This window comes from Anastrepha ludens, chromosome 2, assembly GCF_028408465.1.
Source record: "Anastrepha ludens isolate Willacy chromosome 2, idAnaLude1.1, whole genome shotgun sequence".
NCBI lineage: Eukaryota > Metazoa > Arthropoda > Insecta > Diptera > Tephritidae > Anastrepha > Anastrepha ludens.
In genome coordinates, this window is record NC_071498.1 from 72667609 (window position 1) to 72685506 (window position 17898).

Sequence of the window (17898 nt, forward strand, 5' to 3'; positions counted from 1 at the left end):
TTTGGTATAGGGATGCGGGGGATTCTATCGTTGAGCACATTCCACAATAGAGGGCCCAGCACAGAGCCTTGCGGTACTTCCACAGTTACTCTATATTGCTTAACTCCTTCGTCTGTGTCATAGAGTAGTATTCTATCTGACAGGTAGCTTTTATCAAACGCAATAGATATGGTGGCGTGTCCAGGTTCCCTAAAGCTTGCATAATGTGGGACCAGCATGCAGAGTTAAAAGCATTTTTTACGTCCAATGTTATGACGGCGCAATACTCCTTGGTACCATGCATCCATTTTGTTCCTTCAATGGCATTTTCCGCTATTGATGTAAGTTTTTTTATTGCATCACTTGTCGAGCGCCCCCTGCGGAAACCATATTGGTTGTCGGACAAGCCTTCTTTTTCAGTAACGTGCTGCTCCAAACGATCAGCAATAAGCCGTTCTAAAATTTTACCCATCGTATTAATCATACAGAGCGGTCGATACGAGCTTGGTTGACCCGGCGTCTTATTAGGATTCGGCAAAAAGAGAAATCGTTGCAGTTTCCAAATTTTTGGGAAGACACCATCTCGAAAACACTTTTGATTGTACAGGCTGCGCCATCTTTTCTGTCAGTATGAAAACATTGAATAACTTTGAAAAAAAAAAAAACTGATTTGTATAAGTGAGGTATTTTTATTTGGTTTGGTTATTTACTATTTTTTGAATACAATATCATTCAAGTGACCACCTTTATTAGCAATCACAAACTGCGATCTTTTTTCTGCGTTAATCTGTAAATTTAGGCACCGTAACATTACGTTTGGTTCATCCCACCGCGCCAGTTCTGCTTACCAAAAGTGGCCCCCTAGGCACATTATATCATAACCTCAATCTTCATATCAAGAAAGGTGAGGTTCTTACCCATTTAAAGTTTGAGAATAGATTAAAATCGTTTCGACCCTAAGGCCTCTAATCATTCGTTTTATGGCGTCGATTTCGTTGTTTCGGTGTAAAGCGATCCATTGTTGAAATTGTACTGAATTGACGTATCGAATATTGAAGTCGATCGGTTGGTAAATGACAAAGTTATTCAGCGTTTACATACCGACATAAAAGATGGCGCACCCTGTAGTTTACTCTCATTATATTGAAATAGTATTTAACAGGTTTACTTCTTCAAATGATTAAACGGCAGACATATTTGGAGTAAGAATAATTTCATTAAAAAGTATTAACCCTCTGACTTGAATAGGGTGATTCATTTTGCGCCACCTTGTGTAACACTTTAATTAAAGTAATTAAATTGTTTTTATAAAATTTCTATACTTATATACATTTCTGGAAAGGTAAATCGAGAATAATTTAATGATTCAAGAGGACTATTCCTTGACCGCTACTACCATAAAGCTTTACTTGTTACTTTTACTTGTTATATTTTTTCGTATTTAAATGAAATGTTATTTTTAGCATCCAAATGTAAAATAAACTTTCCCGCCAATTTCCATCAAATTACCAACATATAATAAAAAAAAGCGAAAAATAAGAAAATGTTTCTTTGATAGTCACATTTTGCTGCTTCCTTTCAATCTTCTTCGTCTCTTTGCCACCTAAAAGGTAATAATATTTTCCTTTAATTTTCTTTCCAAATTCCACAGCTTTTGTCATTCAAAGGAAAATATGTAAAAATATAAAGCAACAGAAAAAATATTTATTGTGTGCCGCATAATAGACATCACTGCCGTTGCCACCTGTCATTCAAATACGGAACTTGGTCTTGGCTCTGCATATTTAAATGCAATACTCGTATGCAAGAGAAATATGTATATACCTACATATGTAAATATATATATAGTTGTATTTTGTGCAACATCTTCTACTTCCATTTCATAAAAACTGTGTGCTTTTATCAATATTTGCTTTCATGCTTGATCAAAACTCATTCAATTTTCTTACTATTTCTTATCCTTTCCAAGTGTTTGACAAACCATTGCCATCCGCGGTGAGAATACAAATGTGAATTGTTTTGTTGTGAAAATTGCATTTCGTTTGCATGCAGAATTACATTTGATTATCTTATGTGGCAAATGAATTTTTCATGAAGATGTTTGTTACGTGTATAGGTACATATGCACTTGCATATACTTACATTAGAACACTAACCTGTTCTATGGGATTTGTAAATGTGTTTATTTTTGTCACTCCTCGTGCGTTTTCGGATAGTTTGGGAGTGAAAATTAAGATGTGTAAAAAACTGAGCATCTGTAGTGCTATAAAACCAGCCCAAAAACTTACCAAAAAATGTTATATGTCTTTGTCGAGTAATATATCTTAACTTTGTCTCATAATCTCATAATCCTCATACTTATTTTTGACCTACAAGTACCCGTTATTAATTCGTAAGCGGTCAGGGTAAACCTTTTAAAAACTAATTTTTTTAACAGCAAAAAAAAAAAATATATATATATATATTGTATTAGGCCGGGTCGATTTGTGGGGAGGCAAAAAAATCGCCCATTGCTCTGTGAAAATCATATTCTAGGGACCAAAATAAGAAACTTTGCCGAAGGAACCACACCTCTAAACCGAATTCTGATGTCCCCCAATTTGGGTCGAAATTTTTAGTTTCTTTTCTCATGTAAAAGCCAAAAATGGTGATACTTTGAAATGATTGTATGGGGAACCCCCCAGGGGAGTTCCAGGGGGTGTGGCACTGGCATGGCTGGATCGGCCGTCCAAAGATAGTGGGGGTCAATCATACATTTGGACTCGATTGGAGACCCACTCTAAATGGGTCAAAGTGGGATTTTTCGTTCGACCCAAATTGGGGGGCATCAGAATTCGTTTTAGAGGTATGGTTCCTTCGGTTATATAAGCTTCATCTTGTTAATAAGAACTTAATGCAATTTCCATTTACATTTTATAAAATAAAGCCCCAAAATATGTGCGTGTGTATGCTAATAACTATGCACAGAATGTTACGATTTGCACAGGCTGTATTTTATTTTGAAGCTGATCTCCCCTTGAAGGCGTTTTAAATTACTTAAACGCACAAAAGATATGTCTCTATAACACAAAATATGATAAAAAGTCATAAACTAATTTTTCAAATTCTAACCAATGAAAAATTACTCGATTAATTGAAGCACTGTTTTTGCTGTGCAATTTTGAGACGTTGACTATCACTCTAAATTTATCAATTCTTTATTATTACCATCAAAATTTTGAAAACAAAAGTAAAATATGTTTCCACAAATTACTCTTTACTGTTTAGCGCATTCGTATTCAACTGCGTCCTTATTCGCTGCACATTTTTCGTAATTTTTTTGTTTTCAAAAGCTTTATTTGGTAGCAAATATTTTAGTTGCCAATTTAGCAACGTAAAATACGGTTGTAACAGCTTCGTGGCTATGTGGTAACCTCCGAGTGACAGGCGTAACAGAAATAAATGGCAACAGCAGTGGTCAAAGCGAAGATGCAACAAGATTCACAAGCCTAGCTTTTGCATGCACACACGCACACACCCATGCGATCGTACATTTACAGCAGCCAAAACGGTAGTAAAACCATTGGTAACTGCAGCATTTGCATCATGCCATACACTGCTACCACACGTACCAAAATGCAAATTGCAGCGTAAATTTCGCAGCACCACTGCCACTGCGCCTGCGTGCCATGCAACCCAGACACGTACAGTCTAACTAACTTGACCAACTAGGCAAGCAATTCACCAGCAGTGAAGTTGAGAATTTTTGTACAACCCGCAAGCATTTACTACAAAATAGAATGCCGCTCCAGTAGTTTTTTTACTTGTAGACTGGATTACGTAGAAAGACCCAGAGTTGGGCAAGTAAAGCAATCGACTGCGTCGGCAATCGGTTAGGCCAATCGACCAACATACAGGTCAGGCTATTTTTAGCTTGTTACAACAACCTGTGAGTGTTATGCACACGCCTCGAACACACATGCACACACCCATATACTATGCATGTGTTGATGTACAAAGTAAGGCGAAGATGCTGCATGTTGCACTGGGCTTTCGAGCTCTACGCTGGCATCCGCTGCTACGTGTAAAAATTGTAACAAATTGTCAGTCAGTGAGATGTAGTTGTGCGCAAAAAAGGAGTAAAATTGTCTAGTGGCAAAGACGGCGAAGTGGAAACGGTAAATGTAGCGCAGAAGTACATTGAAAGCTGTGGAGACTTCAGTGCCAATGTATCTAAGTAAAAGTATATAAATATGCATTTCTAGCTATGGTTGTGTGCAGGCCATGCCAAATACGTAGAGGCAGCAGGCACCTCAGCTTACAGAGAACGCAAAGTAAGTCACGTAAAATTTATGGACTACGCAAGAAGCCTCCACTTGGAAGCAAGCCTCTGAGAGGAATTCTCGATGTTGCATGTACATATGTATATCGATTTCCTTTGTACTGCTATATGAGTAAATAGGTACAATGCAATTTGAATAATGAGTGATTTGAAGCTCAATTAGGCATTGTGATTTGATAGTGAGAATTTTACTACGGTTTCAGAGTTTTGCCACTTTTGTAGCTAATTTGTGTGTGTTTTGTTTTTTAGCACAGTGGCTGAATAGCTTGGCCTATGAAGTCATTGCATTGAGTACAGCCGCCAATTTGGGCATCTATCTGTGAAGAATTAAAAATTTGCTCACTCTCCAACCTCTAGCGAGTAATTGCAGTGCCTCCAGTAATTTGCTATCATGTAAATGCTACACAAAGAATGCAGCTTGAAGAGTAGGCAGAGTAATTTAAATTTATATTCAAATATTTCGTTTTCTAAAAACAGGCGATAAATTGTTTCCATATTCGCTCTAAATCGAATTTCTTTTGCATCAGTTCCAGAAGGCTGAGTATATATACGAGGGTTGCCTTTTATATATCGGGACTTGGCAACCCTGGTGTTGCAATCTGGCAACTGACAGCTGTATCGCAAAGTTTGACATTTTTTGGCTTTTACGTACTCAGAACGTTTTGAAATACCAGCGCTATTTGTGTTGTTTACAGTAACTTAAAAGATTCATCTCAGTCCAAAAATGGAATTAAATCGTGAACATTTTCGTGCGATTATTTTTTACAACTTTCGACGTGCAACATTGCATGGATGAAATTAATTCATTTTTTGGCGATGAAGCTCCATCAAAGACCAGTGTTTATCGATGGTATGGTGAATTCAATCGTGGTCGTAGTTCACTCCAAGACGACTTTCGTGAAGGTCGTCCAAAATCAGTTGTTGTTCCGAAAACCATTGATGCTGTGCGCGAACTGATATTGCAAGATCGTCATGTGACCTATCGTGAGATTGAGACAATCTTAGGAATTAGTGGGACCAGCGTACATTCAATATTGCATAAACATTTGACTGTCAAAAAAATTTGTTCGCGTTGGATCCCACACAATTTGTCAATCGCTCAAAAACAGACTCGTGTCGATTGGTCGAAGGAAATGCTAAAAAAATACGATCGCGGGGCTTCAAAACACGTCTATGACATCGTGACAGGTGATGAATCATGGATTTACGTGAATGAGCCCGAAAGTAAACAGCAGTCGACTGTGTTGGTGTTTCAAGATGAGCCAAATCCAACAAAAGTTGTTCGCGCACGAAGCACTTCCAAGCAAATGTTCGCCGCCTGTTTTTTCGGAAAAACTGGACATGTCGCAACCGTACCACTGGAACAACGCAGAACAGTAAATTCTGAGTGGTACACAACCATTTGTTTACCAGTTGTCTTCCAAGAAATTAGGAAAACCAATCGCCAAAGACGGATCACTCTTCACCAGGACAATGCGAGCTCTCACACATCGGCTCAAACAACTGCATTTTTGAGCACCCAAAACATCGAATTAATGGGTCATCCGCCGTATAGTCCTGACTTGGCACCGAATGACTTCTTTTTATTCCCGTACGTAAAAAACAAACTTTTTCGACACCAGAAGAAGCGGTTGCGGCATTCAGAATGCATGTTTTGGAGGTACCTCATTCAGAGTGGCAAAAGTGCTTCGACAATTGGTTCAAACGCACGCAGAAGTGTATAGATCTTCATGGAGAATATTTTGAAAAACAATAAAGTGATTTTCGATGAATAAAATTTGTTTTTGTTCTCTAGTCCCGACATAAAAGGCACCCCTCGTACTACAGTATAGTCCCTACTAAAAAGCTTTATGCGAAAATGTTGACAAAGATGTACGTGCCTTTCCTCTTATACGAGAGATTCTTTTATTTTATGCCAGAGATGCGTAAGCAATTTGTGAAGTCGATTCATTGAATACAATATGTTAAAGTTATAAATTAATTTATCGTCCATTATTTTTTATTATTTCGAAAACTAATAAGAAATTTAAGTAATTTCTATTCTTTTGTAGATGTCATATGTTCTTGACGTAGATGTCATATGTTCCCCTGCTAAAAGATTTACTGAAAAACATTAAATTGAGACATCAGCTCCTGCAAAAAATGCCTTACATTTCTCAAAAGTTAATAATCAAACACGTCTCGACAAATATAATTTGAAAAAAGGTGTCAAAATTGCCCCAGTGTAGCGGAACACTTTATTGGCATCACATAACAACAAATTATACACTTCAACTGACAAATTACAGCTCATTGTAGTTGCTATGTTAAGTTCTTTTCTACTCTGCGCAGCTATCTTGTGCAAACATTGTTGGTATTATAGTTCCCTTCGCTGTTTGTGCTCTATGGCTGACATGAATCGCACCTTTGTTTTGTGAATGATTGACATTGACCAAACCACTAAACCTGGCAGCACAAATTCCCTCTTTTATTCCACTTCTTGCCAAAGTTGCTCGTAAGAAAGTCCCACGCGAAGTTCAGACGCGTTTTGGTTTCCTTTATTTTTTGGTTTTTCATTAATTTCTACACTGATTTCTTTACTTTGTTTCTTCTTATTTGCTTGTTAAGTAAATAAGTTGATTTGTAAAAATTATCAGCAAAATACCTATTGACATTCTTCGTGCACTTTGTTAGCTAACACCCTGTACAAGCGTTTCAGACTCATTAGCGAAAAGGTAATTTGTATATACATATTTACATATGTACATATATATGTAAAAGGACCAGATATGCTGCATACTAAACAATTTTGAGACTTTAAGACTCTAGCTCTAGTAAGAAAAAGATTCATTCAGTTTTTGTTATAGAGTTTGGTTTCTGTTTCTTATGCTGTGTGGTCCTACTTTTTTGGCAAACAAACGGTTTTGAGTTGTGTCTCTGCCGTCATCCATATATGAGTTGATCAATGTTCGGTTTATAAAAAACCCCAAGTGGTGTGTTGTAAATTTGCTTCTTAATTATTATTGATCAACTGCACCGCACCGTGGCGGAAGAGTGATCTCGAGATCAAGATTTTATTATGAAAGTTTGTATCTCCATAAAATGCTAGGTATCCTTTTCGAGGGAAAACTAAAGGGTTTTCCAATTTGGTTTTGATTTGATTATTGATTACACAGGCCGACAAAATTTAACCAACATTCAGACCCAGAAACCAGACTATATATTTCTGAAGGTTTATGATGCGCTGAATCCAAATCTGGCCTCGGAATCACTCTATCAGCTCTGGTTTTCGAGATATCCTAACCTAAAAGTGCAAAAAACACCGTTTCTGCCCATATTTGAGGTTATGTAGCCTTGCATATGTTTTCTTTCACCAAAATTAAAGGATGGCATCTTTAAATACAAGCCTCCTTTTTCTCAAATGGCGTTGAGTATGCTCAAATATCATTTTTTTTCGCAGAGATATCGCATTTTGAAATTTTCATGTTTCTACATGATATAGTCGATTACTAATTTTTTTGAATTGAGTCTTATTTTTCTTAAAATTTTGTCTCACACCATAAGGGTACCGAGTCACACACAGCCCTAAGCCTGCTTGCGGTATGGTAGGGGTGGTTTCTAGGGGTTAGGGCTGTGTGTGACTCGGTGCCCGTGGGTTAGAAAGTGTAGGGGTTGGGGAGTTAGCACACTTATGGTGTGAGACAAAATTTTAAGATGTTATTTTCCACTATTAACGGCATACCTTCCTCTTTATCATGAAATAAACATCCGATCGTTTATATTAGAAAATAGCATTTTTTCTTTGAATATCAAAAAAAACACCTCTCATTGGATAACCCTTTGTAAGCTATTATTTGAGGAGGCGGCCGCCGCAGCCGAATGGGTTGGTGTGTGACTACCATTCGGGAGTTCGTAGGTTCGAATCTCCGTGCATGAAAGAGCAAAATGATTGAAAAAGTATTTTTCTATTAGCGGTCGCTCCTCGGCAGGCAACGGCAAACCTCCGAGTATATTTCTACCATGGAAAGCTCCAATTTCTTGAAATTTGTTCACCAACCCTTGAATTGAGTCATTCGGACGATTAATTCCACCAAAAAAATTGTTCTTCCTACTATTTTCGACCGTTTGTATGATTTTCGCTTTGATATGTTTGCTATGATAACTTTAATGTAAATGTTTGAATTAGATTTTTTTCTTTCGAAGTGCCTACCTCAAAATTTTCGCTTTAGTGGAAGCGCACATGCATATTTCAATGAGAAAAATACCCAGGAACGATTGGGACTTGGTTAGTTATTTTGAGAACAGTATTTTGATTGGTATTTTAGCTGGAAAATTAGTAAAAACTAAGGCGACTCAGTATTTTTGTTAGTAATTTTCTTTGGCAAGAACGAGTTATTAAAGCCCAAAAGAATCCAAATAAAATGGCGAGCAATTATGTAGCCTCGAAAGTGAAGTGGCAACTGAACTCAACGCCTTAAAAGCATACTAAATTCTAAGTGGGAGTGGGAGCGGGGGCCTACTCTAAATCAGCCAGCATTCCGGTCTCCTATAAACTGCCGGAGACAAGCAGCGTCTTTCAAGCAGAGGTCTTCGCGATCCTGCAGGCATGCAAAATGCTTCGGGATCGCTGTTGGGAGGAAGACATTAATATTTTTTCCGATAGCCAAGCTGAAATCAAGGCACTGTCGTCGCCGTATTGCAGCTCTCTTCTCGTGAACTCCTGCAAGGAGGAACTTAAACGCCTCGAACGTGCAGGAAACATTTCCTTCATCTGGGTTCCTGGGCACAGGAATATAGAGGAAAATGAAATTGCCGATGAGCTTGTCAGGAAGGGGGCAGCAGAACCGGATCCAGCTACCCTCTTCTCAGACATTGGTATCCCCTTGGCCGTCGTTAAAGGGAAACTACACAAGTTCTTTCTAAGAAAAGCGCAAGACAGATGGAGGTCTGTCTCATCGTGTGCCATTTCAAGAGCACTATGGTCTCAATACGATATAAACAGAACGCTTAAGGTGATGGGAACCCCCCGCCACTCAATTTCCAAACTCATTGCGGCGATCACCGGCCACTGGGTGATCGGCACTCACGCGGAGAAGCTTGGAATTCCGTACAACCCCCATTGCAGAAGCTATGGGGATCCTACAGAGAAAGAGACTGTGGAACACTTTCTCTGCAGATGTCCGGCTTTGGCGGCTAGGCGCTTGAGATTCCTCGGCGTCCCCTTTGGGTATGACTTGATGAAATTCTCCAGCCTAGATCCCTTTTCTCTCCTCCGCTACATCAACAGCACTGGACGGCTGTAGACGGTTTTATCTCCTCCTTTAATCCTTTCACAGGTAATGGTCCACATTATGGTATCAAAACGGCACGTAAATGCTACTTGTAGTGCACCTGGAGTACTCTTGCCATCTTACCTACCTACCTACCTACTAAATTCTTAAAATATTACCTAATATGTGTACAACGTGGATTCCATGTGTGTATTAGTACTTTTTTATTTCATTTGGTTTTTTTATTTCAAATATGTTTATTTAATTTTTTTAATTTTATTTCTTAGTTTTTATTTATTTATTTCTTTATTTACTGTGCTTTTTATTTCCTTGTAATATATATATTCCTATTTAATTCATTTGTTTTTTTTTTTATTATTTTATAATCTGTTTACTTGATTTGACTTAATCAAGTAAACAAATACATGTGCAGTACGTATTGCATACAGATTTCTCTTTTTGCATGTGTGAATTTTTTTATGTTCTTATATATATATTTTTTTTTGTTTTGATGTGTGAGTTGATGGCATTCTTTTATTTCATTTCTTAACCATTTTTTATATTTTTTATTTCATTGTTAGTTTTTATTAACTTAATTTTTTGTACTCATATTTATATATTTTATTTTATGGTTAATTGTTTTTGTTTTTTTATTAACTTGAATTATACAATAATATGCAAATCAGAACTATAATTTAATTATCTACAATAAAAAGCCACACCAGAAACAGATGCCCTTCGGCATACGCAACTATTTACATGTAATAGAAAAATGCAATGTTACAATTATTCTTATATTTTTGTAAAAAACAAACCCAAAGCTTTTTAAAAGTAGCAAATAAACAACCAGAACTTGCTATTCCAAATTTTCTGAGCATCGTTTAAGTTATTAACATTTTCGTATGCATAACACATCATTTTTTAATTATCATTGCTTTTCCACGCAATGTTTTCTGCTTTAATTACGTGTCAACTCGGCAAGATACAATTTACACAACCATTGGTGCAAAGATTTACATTCTCATACCCTGCTGGAAAAATGTCCAGAATAATATAACAGTTTAACAAATTTCTCATTCAGAACAAAAAAAGTTGAAAGCAGTAAAGGAGAAGCCCTTTTCCGCTGCCTAAACCAACCTAAGGTGGCCGCATAAATATCAATTGGTTGATATAAGTGGGCTTTCAACTTAAAAAAAGCACATATTTAAAAAAAATCATTGACACACATTTATTTTTATTTTATTTATTTTCAAGAATTTCTTCACACTGACTACCAAACTAAAGAATAACGTCAATATATACATAATTCATAGCTAACTAAAAGATAGAGTTCAATAGTACAGAAAATTCTTTTTTTAGAAACTGAGAGTTAGAATTGGAGATCTCATTGAAAGCACGAAGAGCATGCATTGCGAGTATAATTTGTGTTGAACGTATTTAAATAGAAAGGAACAGCCCTACGAAGAATTCTGGGAAGTGTAAGAAAATAATCGATCTTCTACTTTCTAAAGACTGCAAGTTGATCAATAGCAAACGAGTTGTGTAAGATGGGATTGGATCAGAGAATTTCGCTGATCCTACTATACATTTCAGGTACACTTTTTGTACACGTACAGTCGACTTGCTGCCCTATTGAGAAGACACTAATGCATTGGAGCAACATTAACACAACACACACAAGTATGTAGCGATTATCTACGACTTATGAAGGATTGATATTGATAAAGATACAGACATGGATTCTTTTCCGGATGGCATTTAGACATAAATGGAGTTCTATTGCGGCAATTTGAATCTTGGGGGAATTGTTTTTAATTAATTCAGATAAATTCTATCTGCGAGATACTCGTAGACCCAAGATGAAAATAGTTCAAAGGCGATCAATCGAGAGCTCTTATTCACCAAAATTTACCTGCTGCAGAGTATCGTGATATTATTCTTCTTGGGAATTTGATTTGTAATAAATTACAATACTTGTTTCGTTAATTGTGTGGTATGCCGCGCCGTATAGTAGAAATGTAGATACCATAAACCATAGAGCAAAAAAACGTGGTTAACAACAGCCCAATTACTGTGACCGCCATTTAGTGATAATTTTTTTTCATTTTCAGTGTTTTCCATTTGAGAATCGATATTTTCAATTGAACTGTGGGAGGAACGTGCATTTGAACTGAACCAGTTGACTCACATTTTTGGCATCACTCTCTATTTCGGGCTCTGTTTTACGATATAGCGACCGAAAATATTCACTATTGCAAACAGCAAAATCTACTTTTCAAAATTCACTGTAGCACAATATAGTTCGCCTGACTATTGCAGTTCTTATCGAGTTAACAGACGTTTTTTGTATCAAGGTAAAAGTACAAAGCAAAAAATGAAAACTTTTTTTGGCCGGCCCTGATCGATAACCAAAATAGTTCCCCAACGCTCCACTCTATTGGTTATTATCAGCAATTATTTCATTCTGATATCATCTTTGCATATACATTAGTGTGCTCACCAAAAAAGTTTCCTGTTTTTCCATCGGAAGTATATATTAGGTTAGGTTAGGTTAGCCTGGTTGGCAATAAGCCACGCATAGACCTTTTGGTCCCTAGCGATACCAGATGGAGACCGACCTCTATGAATACCTAAAGTAGACATCATGTAGGATGTCAGCGCTTTTAGCGAATCTAAGTAGAGCTGGTAGATTCGCTTTTGAGACTCAAACAATGGGGCTCCCAGGCATCTTAGACGCGTTTTTAATAATGCCGGTCAAACGCACAGAAGGTGTTCTAAAGTTTCCTCTCTGCATTTCCTGCATTTGTCCGTGTTAGCAATCCCTATCTTGTACGCATGTGCAGCCAATAGATTATGACCTGTTAGCATACCTATGATAGTTCTGCAGCCCTTTCGCGAGAGCATAATTACGAATTGAGTCAGTTTTTTGTCGTTAGTTCTACATATAATATAACTTTTGCTGTTTTGCATGTGGTCAAGTTAGTCCACCTAGCTTCCACTTGCCTTTTCATGTGGTCGTCCATTTCGTTGTATATTGTGTTTAGCGGTTTTGGTATGCCCTTCTCTTGCTCAAAAGGTAGTCTAACAGCACTTTTTGCTATCTCATCTACTATTTCGTTCCCCATAGTGCCTTTGTGACCAGGTACCCAGTAGATATGCAGCCTACTATTGTATTTGCGGCTAGCCTTTCTATGGCCTCCCTGCTCCGTCGAAAATTTTTGGACTTAAAACAATATGAGCTTATTGCTTTTATTGCTGCTTGACTATCCACGTATGTATATATTAATTGTTGAATTCTTTCTTGTTCTAGTGTAGGCTAGCTCCGCGGCTTTCAGCATAGCAAACACTTCCGCTTGGAAAATACTGCTGTGGTCTGGCAGCTTGATAGGCTGCCTTATCCCTAGTTCTGAGGAGTAAATACCCGCTACCACTCCACTAAAGTTTTAGAGCCGCCTGTATAGATGTGAAAAGGGGCTTGCATGCCTTTTTGCCATCCCTCCTCTTCAATTGTAGTGCGAAACCTTCCCTCCCAATTAAAGTACGGAGTCGTGTAATCCGTGCAACCTGAGCTCCACTTTCCTATTGAGCTGTGACCTGTTGGATCTGCAGGTGAATACCCCCCCAGCCACTAGCCTCCTCGCGGATTTCGCTTCCAGGTTTTCCGTCATACGGTCAATAGGTGGCATGCAGAGTATCATTTCCAGCGCCGCCGTTGGAGTGGTTTTCATTGCTCCTGTTATGCACAGAGTAGTGAGCAGTTAAATCCTTTCCAGTGGCATTAAGTATGTCAGTTTTCTTGTCGCAGTCCACCATACTAAGGCTCCATACAGCAATATCGGTCTAACTACTGCCGTGTAGCACCAATGCATCAGAGAGGGTGATAGAGCCCAAGTAACGCCCAGCATTCTTTTACATGCGTACAACGCATTACTGGCCTTTTTCACCCTCTCCTCAACATTGTGCTTCCACAGCTATTTGATGTCTAGTATTACTCCGAGGTACCTCGTATGATCTTTGAGAAGTAGTTCGTTGGTGACTAGCTTCGGGAGGTTCCACGCCGGGACCTTGTACTTCCTGGTAAAAAGTACCATGTCCGTTTTTCCCGCGTTTATGCCTAGCCCTGCGCGAGTTGTCCATTGGTGTGCCGTTTTGAGAGTGTTGTTCATCACATTACTGATGGTGTCCAGGTACTTTCCCGTAACCACTATAGCTATGTCATCGGCATATGCCACTAGTTTTGGTGCCCCTCCATCAAGTTTCTTGAGCATTTCATTTGCTACAAGTAACCATAATAGCGGCGATAGTACCCCACCTTGCGGAGTACCTCTGCATGCATATTTGGTGACGCTCGCATCGTTCCACTCCGCTCTGATCGTTCTGCTAGCTAATAGCTGCCTTATCCATAACTGCTACAAAAATAATGACAACAACAAAGAACCTCTACAGTGGTTCGGCAGGAACGCGAACTAGTTATGGTTACCTATTCATAAGAAGTGCACCACTACAGAGTTACGTACATTGAGACATTTGCGTTTATGTACCTGCGTGTTATATGCGTGTTTTCGGCGAGTAATTGGACGTGCAGTTATCAGCAAAACCAAAAAAAAAAAACAAATAGTTAAACGAAGTGTAAATTCTTCAAAAACACAAAAAAGCCACGCGCAATATTTTTTTAAATTCAGGTTCAAATAATTGAAAAAAAGGAATTTCTTACAGCTAAAAAAACGCCAACTGACTTCATAAACAGTATCTCGAGTATATTTGTATTTATTTATTTTCTGTCAGTTCATTTGCCATAACAATTACTCAGCGATAAAGCTGTTTGAATTTTTATTTTTGATGCGACGTTTCTTTTACCTCGCACACGCCGAGGTAATTAAATACGTTTTTTTACCAATCAGTGGAAGGAGCCGAACTCATTTACATAATTCCCACTCCTCATAAGCATTGAGCTTACTTTCAGTCTTATTTTGTTACACTCTATGGATTCAATTTGAATTTTTCGCTGTTCAGATTTTGTTATTATTTATTGCTTCAGTGCATGCGTGGCTGAAATATCGATCAAAAACAGATAAAATTGGAATAATACAGATCTATATGGCCGATGGAAAGATACAGAATCAAAGTAAGCAACAAGTAGCCGCTGTTGCGCTCAAATTTCTTGTTATTTTGTTGGGCAACCCGCTGCTTTCTGTAGCAGCTGAGACGGGTGGCGCATGCGTAATAAAATATTTCTGTGTACTTATGCAGTTGCCTGATATTTGGGCCGCGTTTTTGCTAAGAATTCGATTGTGCAGTAAGGAAAATAAGTCAACTTCAAACGTTTTAACGAAAAACAAGCAGAAGAAGTATAAGTACCAGATAATAGTTTGAGCAACCCAAGAAAGCGAACACCGCATTTTATTAAAATTTAAATGAAAAAAAATAATTAGTTTAGTGTGAATGATTGAGTTCATAGCTAGTCATGATAAAAATATTAAGACAAGAAAGTGCCGCTTATAAGTTCTCAGATGGCTTTTAACTATTTGATGGATACTATGGCTCACTTCATATAAAAATAAAAGCAACGAAACCAAGCTGGTCATACAAGAAGCAGCTCATAAGTCAATACCTTCTCTGAAAGACATAATCTACAAAAACCTCGCTAACTGTCCTATGATGAAGAAACTTGTTTAAGAGAAGAGGGAACTTTTGAAAAAATGGCTACAAACTCGGTATCCCCCAGACAAAACAAAACTAAACAGAGTCTTAAAAACGTAATCCGAAAATGACATCTCTCCCTATTTAAAAAAAAGGTGTCGGCAACAGCAGAAACTAACTACCAATCTGGAAAGAAACCAAAAAGCTTCTAAACAAAACAATTCACCAACCGCCTACAAGGCAGGAAAACGAAAACTGGGCAAGAACGAATAAAGAAAGGCAGCAACACTAGCAGATTATTACGCAGAAATATTTTCAAGCTCTAGAACTCCCAATACTTTCTCGTTTGCGTCAGAGCGAACTCATATTCAAGATTATAAATTAAGACCAGTGACTACACGAGAAATCCAAAAAATATTGGGAGGTTGAATTAGTTTTAAAGGTGACACACAGATGGCGCTATTTATCACTTTATCGCGTTGGCAATACTGAATATATATTCATGACAAAGCCTCATCCCTAGGCTTTGTTTATCTGTATCTGTCATTTCGCTGAAGTATAAACAACGCAGTGTTTTCGTGCTCCGAGTATGTCAACTTTCGTGCCGTCGAAACGCAATTTACGGGAAGCTTTGCTTTTCTGTTTCAATTTGAAAAAAAATACAGCCCAAGCCCGTGAATTGCTGCAGGAGGCCTACCCAGACCATACTCCGTCGATTTCAACATGTGAGTACTGGTTTCGACGATTCAAAAGTGGTGATTTTCACACCGAAGACAAGGAGCGTCTTGGCCAGCCCAAAAAGTTCGAGGGCGCGGAATTGGGGGAATTGGTAAACGAGGACTCGTGCCAAACCCAAGAAGAGCTTGCTGAATCATTGGGCGTTGATAAATCAACCATTTGCAAGCGTCTAAAAGCGATGGGAATGATCCAAAAGCAAGGACATTGGGTCCCGTACGAGTTGAAGCTGCGTGACGTCGAACGGCGACTTTTTACGTGCGAATTGCTGATCGAGCGACAAAATCGGAAGGGTTTTTTGCATCGGGTGGTGACTGGCGACGAAAAATGGATCCATTACGATAACCCAAAACGCAAAAAATCATGGGGTTTGCCCGGCCACGCATCAACGTCGACGGCCAAGCAGAATATTCACGGCAAGAAAATCATGCTCTGCATTTGGTGGGATCAGGTCGGCGTCGTATATTTTGAGCTGCTCCAACCGGGCGAAGCAATCACGGGGGATCGCTACCGACTGCAATTTATGCGTTTAAGCCGGGCATTGAAAGAAAAACGGCCGGAAACGGTAAAAAGGCACGACAAGGTTATTTTGCAACATGACAACGCTCGGCCGCATGTTGCTCAACCTGTCAAAAAATACCTTGGAACGCTTGGCTGGGAAGTGTTACCCCACCCGCCGTATAGTCCAGACATAGCTCCCTCCGATTATCATTTGTTCCGGCATATAAGTCTCGATTTGGCGGACCAGCGGTTCTCCTCGTACGAGGCTACCAAAATATGGGTTGAGTCATGGATAGCCAAGCAGCGGCCAGAATTTTGGAGAAACGGCATCCGGAAATTGCCCGAAAGATGGGCGAAAGTTGTAGCTAGCGATGGCCAATACTTCGAATAAAATATTTTGTACCGTTTTTTCACAATAAAGCCCCAAACACACACTATGTGCTAGCGTTGAACGTAAACGGACGTGTTTTTCCGACCTCCCGCGTTAACTAAGTTTATTGGTAATATACCTAATCGTTCGTGCGACAGTGACTCGATTTAACCTATCGTTTTACTTGGACACTTTTTTATCCACAATGCCATGCATATGCGGTCAAAAGGTTGACCGTGGGCAGCCAAACAAAAAAATTCACTGTGTTAAGTGCAGTGAATTTTACCATCTTACTTGTGAAAATTTATTGCCTGCTGACATTGAGTACCTGCTGAAAATAAATAAGCAGTATTGTTGTAAACAATGCACAAAAGCGCGCCGTAATTCGTTCCTACTGTCGCCTCGCTCAGTTTCTCCGCCAATAGATGCCGACAACAACAATCAACATCAAAATATTTCTGAGACCACCAATATTTCATCGCTTCCAGCTACTTCGGTACCCGTAAGACCGAATCCATCAGAGGAGTGCAGCAAGCAAGAAATCAACCTGCAAGCTGTTTTCGACGAAATTAAATCTCTTAGATATGCTCAGGAGAAAATGATAGCTGTAATTAGCTCTTTGCAAACCGACAAGAGAAATCTAGTTAAAAAGGTAGAAAAACTACAGTTTGAGGTAAAAGCCGTTCGTCACAAACTTTGCGATCTCGATGTCGCTGCTACTATTCCCGCTTTGGCTAATGATATAAAAGCCCTTCACAACAATTTACATGTACTACACAACAATAATTCTGCAACAACAAAAAACAAGGATCGAGTACTTGTTTCTAACTCAACACCACCATCTTTCTCTTCTGCTCCATCTACCTCTTATGCTGCCGCTGCTGCAGCCGCTGCCAACTCTCCATGCAATACCGTACGAAATGCTAAGGTTTGCAATAAGCTCTTTCTCGCTGCTCCGCCTAAAGCCAAACAATCTAAAACAGTAGAATCACAAAAACATGCTACGCACTCTTCAGCGCTGCTTACGTCGTTGCTATCACAAAGCAATCAAGCAGTGCCGTCGGATAACCCTTCTCTTGCTGATTCGCAGCAGCAGTCGGTTA